The 3,863-nt window shown below is 43.1% G+C and overlaps 1 pseudogene; it reads left to right on the top strand.

The window, feature by feature from the left end:
* The first annotated feature begins 304 nt into the window (after window positions 1-304).
* LOC109433733 (endoplasmic reticulum membrane protein complex subunit 7) lies at window positions 305-1,017 on the top strand (annotated as a pseudogene).
* The last annotated feature ends 2,846 nt before the right edge of the window (window positions 1,018-3,863 follow it).

Below are 3,863 nucleotides of genomic sequence, written 5' to 3'. Positions count from 1 at the left end.
CTTCCCAACCCCTAACCACCACTGATCTTTTTACTGTTTCTATCATTTTGCCTTTTCCAGAATATCGTCTGGTTAGAATCGTATACAATGTAGTCTTTTGAGTTTGGCTTCTTTCACTTAGCAATAGGTATTTAAGTTTCTCCCTATTAAGGGACATTTGGTTGCTAGCAATTTTTGGCAATTATGAATATAGCTGCTAGAAACATTTGTGTGCAGGTTTTGTGTGGATGAAAGTTCTACATGAACTGTTTTTTTCATTATCAAGATCTTCAGGCTGCTGGCTGAACTGCTGAGAGCTGCTGTCATGGTGACTGCTCTGTGGGGCTTCTTCTCTGCCCTGCTGCTGCTGCGAGCAGGGGATGCCCAGAGCTCGTAGGTGCCCAGGGCTTCTGCCCAGGGGTTGGGAGGGATTGGGGGTGGGCATAGGAGATCGCTTCAAGACTGAAGGTCATACGGTTGTTCCAGGGGTAAAGCCTAGGACTGGGTCTCGGCGGCCCAAGTGCTGGTACACGGAGAACATATCAGCTTCCTTAAGACAGATGGGAGTTTTGTGGTTCATGATATACCTTCTGGATCTTCTGGAGTGGAACTTATATCTCCAGCTTACAGGTTTGATTGCATCTGAGTAGATATCACTTCAAAAGGTAAAACAAGAGCAAGATATGTGAAATATATCAAAACATCAGAAGGGGTCTGGCTGCCCTACCCTCTCTAAATGAAATCTTCAGGCCCACCTTCTTACTATGAAAGGGGAGTCATGGGCCTGGACAGACTGATGAACTCAATGGTTATGATGATGCTACTTCCATTGTTGCCATCTGTGCTCCTGCCCAAAGTGGTCAACACAAGTGATGCTGACATGACACAGGAAATGGAACAGTCACTGAATATGCTGAATTCCAGCCACGAATGGCCTGACGTTTCTGAGTTCATGACAAAATCTCTTCAAAATCATCTGTCAAGTCCTGTAGGGGCAGCAGCAAAACAGGCAAAAGTGGGGCTGGCAAAGGGAGATAGTTGTGTGGTACAGAGCTGGCATTTGCACAAACACGGCAACACTGGGTGGCACCTAAGTCTTGAGGGAACACCATGTGAAGCAACAACTACTCTAAACTTGAGTCATCCTTAAAGTTGATCTCTTACAACCATTGAGTGTGATAATTCTTCCGTACATGTTTTGTACTTTGTTACACAAGAAAACCCAGCTTTCATCCTGTGTCTATATGATGTCACTGAATTAATTACAGTGTACTATAGAAAATGAAATTAATAAACTATATAAAGTACTATACATTACGTATATTGAAATGTCTTAATCCAGAAAAAAATAAAAAGATCTTGAGATTGATTCTAGCTCTTCTGCTTCTACTTGTTTTTTCTTAGAGTATACACAAAATGGGGTTTTCATTTTAAAGCTTTCTCATTAGAAAGGCGGGCTGGTGAAGTGGGAAGCATGGGCTTTTGTCCTGTAGGAGAGCATTTGACCTCTCTGATCTTCGGCTTACTCATCTACTGGAGGAGTGGTAACAAAGGGTGGGAAATATGTGTGAAGATAACAGTTAAACGAGAAGTGGTCAATAAATATATTTTTTATTTCCCTCTACTCTTTACTCCCTCTTCCCATCTCTCTTATCTTGTCCTGCTGAAAAATTCAGAAAAGTAGATTTCCAGATGATCTTTTGCTTTAATTTTCACACATTCTCATTCAGTATCTGAGGATTTTCAATACAACCCTGACTTTCATCCTTGATCAATCAATCACACATTATAAATTCTGAATGCATGCTGACATTTCTGTGTGGGCTCTGCATTTACAATGAGGGAGAAAGTTCCAAGGTGAGTCTTCATTGGCTGGTAGTAACCAGCTGCCTACTGAATGGTGGGAGGGACTTGGGAGTGGCCAGCGAGGGGGATGGGAAGATAGTAGTGAGGGAATGCTGTCATACTCACTCATAATTGGGGGTTCATTAGTGCATCATAATGATCATGCAGTAGGTTATATGCTAACAGTTTATGCCAAGTCTTGATAGCTCATTGAGATGACTTTAGATGTCACAGGTCAGTAAGCACACTAGTAGCATGGTCTGGTCACTCTGATTAAAAAATTTTAGAAGTTGTGTATACACAGTCACTACAATGAAAGACTGAAAATAGGATCATCTGTTTTCTACTCAATTGCCTCATCAAATAAAAGGAAAACAATTTGGAATGGAGTTATCTGAACTGATCCATCAAAGGTGGTGAGAATATTCTACCTAGACAGGCCACCAGAGTTGAGAGAGGCTTCAGTGTGACCTTCTGTAACCATCTGTGATTCCTGTTTCAGGTCCTGCATTGGATCCCTGTGCTGTTCTGACAAGGTCATCATGACTTGACTCTTGCCTACCTCTCTCCTGCTTGCTTGTCCTTGTTTCACGGTCTATAGTTCAGACATTCTGAACTTTAAAAGTCTCCAGAAGCCCAGTAGTCTTCTCCCAGATCCTTTATAAGATGCTGACCATCCCTCCTAGAAGGGCCCACCCATTGCTCTCCATCACCCTCTTTCTTTGCTACTCTGAGCAGCCTCCCTAACTCCCACTGGGCTGGGTGTGCTGCCATATTGTACACCCCCATTACACCATTTACTTCCCTTATCTTGGCACTCCTTCTTTGTGTTACACTCACCTGTTCATGTGTCTCCATCCCTCTGCTGGAATGCAAGCCTCATGAGAGCAGAAATCAGCTTCACTCCGTGGTGCTCATAGGGTGCAGCTTTTGCCTGACTCTGAGTAGGGTTTCAACACATGAGTGAATGAATGACTGCACCTAAAATTAGATTCAAGAAGCTTGAAGCACATGTAAAATTCTGAGGGACTGTGTGAAGAGGGAAGGAGCTTAGTGTCACTGTTTCTCACACCACAGCTGTAAGGACAAGCAAATACATACAACAAAAGAATCCCCAGATGAGCCTGGGCGCACACGCTGGTTACCTACCCAGCATCCAGGTGTCTCTTCTTCGCTACTAATACCATCCCGATTTTGTTCAAGGGGACAGTGTTGCAGATTTTAAAAATAAAAAGCTCCATTTATAGTATTCCATTGCAATTGGAGGTACCGTTTCAGATAGGTCTCACCAGTGAGAAGCAGAAGCTTTCTGGGGATTCAGGGAAAGTTTGATTTTCCTGATAAAGTGGCATCTTTCCTTCCCTTTTCCTCACTTTGCCTGGGATGCAAAGGGAAGGTGAGGTACAACAACCATAAAGATGAGGCTGTATTCTAAAGAAGGCAGATCAGAAAGAGCCTCAGATGTTAAGAATTTGGAGGCACGTATCCTCAGGTATATCATTGAATGAGGATAACAAACTGTGTAAGCCACCATAGATTGATTTGTGTCCCATGGAGAATCCCATTTCTAAATGACACAGGGATCCTGAAGTGAGTGCATTTGAGTTTGCGGGTGTAGGGGTAGGCTCTTATTTTGTAAGGCCTAATGTGTATGGAGCAAGGGAAACTAGCAGGGCCTGAATGTCTGAGCATTTAATACTCAACCTGTAGGTGGCTCAGACACCATTAGTCCTGCCACTGTGCAGACATCTGATTAATAAATGTTCAGAAGTTGCAGGAAATCAGATCAAGTACAAGCACTCCCCCCATCCTTCCTATGGCGTCTCCCTCCCAGTACCCCTTCCACCGTCTACTCTTTTACCATACTGGTTTCCTTTTTTGGTGTTCGTATGATGAAGTACGGCTATTTGAACTTCTCACGTCTCTATTCTATTGGTTTTTTGTTGAGGACTGGATCTGAGAAGTTCACATATACAGTAGAAACTGTGTTATCCAAACATGTTTATACACCGCCCACCCAAGACCAACTCTTAGAGTGT

Source organism: Rhinolophus sinicus, linkage group LG09, assembly GCF_036562045.2.
Source record: "Rhinolophus sinicus isolate RSC01 linkage group LG09, ASM3656204v1, whole genome shotgun sequence".
Lineage (NCBI taxonomy): Eukaryota > Metazoa > Chordata > Mammalia > Chiroptera > Rhinolophidae > Rhinolophus > Rhinolophus sinicus.
Note: the sequence above shows the minus strand (reverse complement) of the source record. Positions and strands in the feature narration are given on the sequence as shown.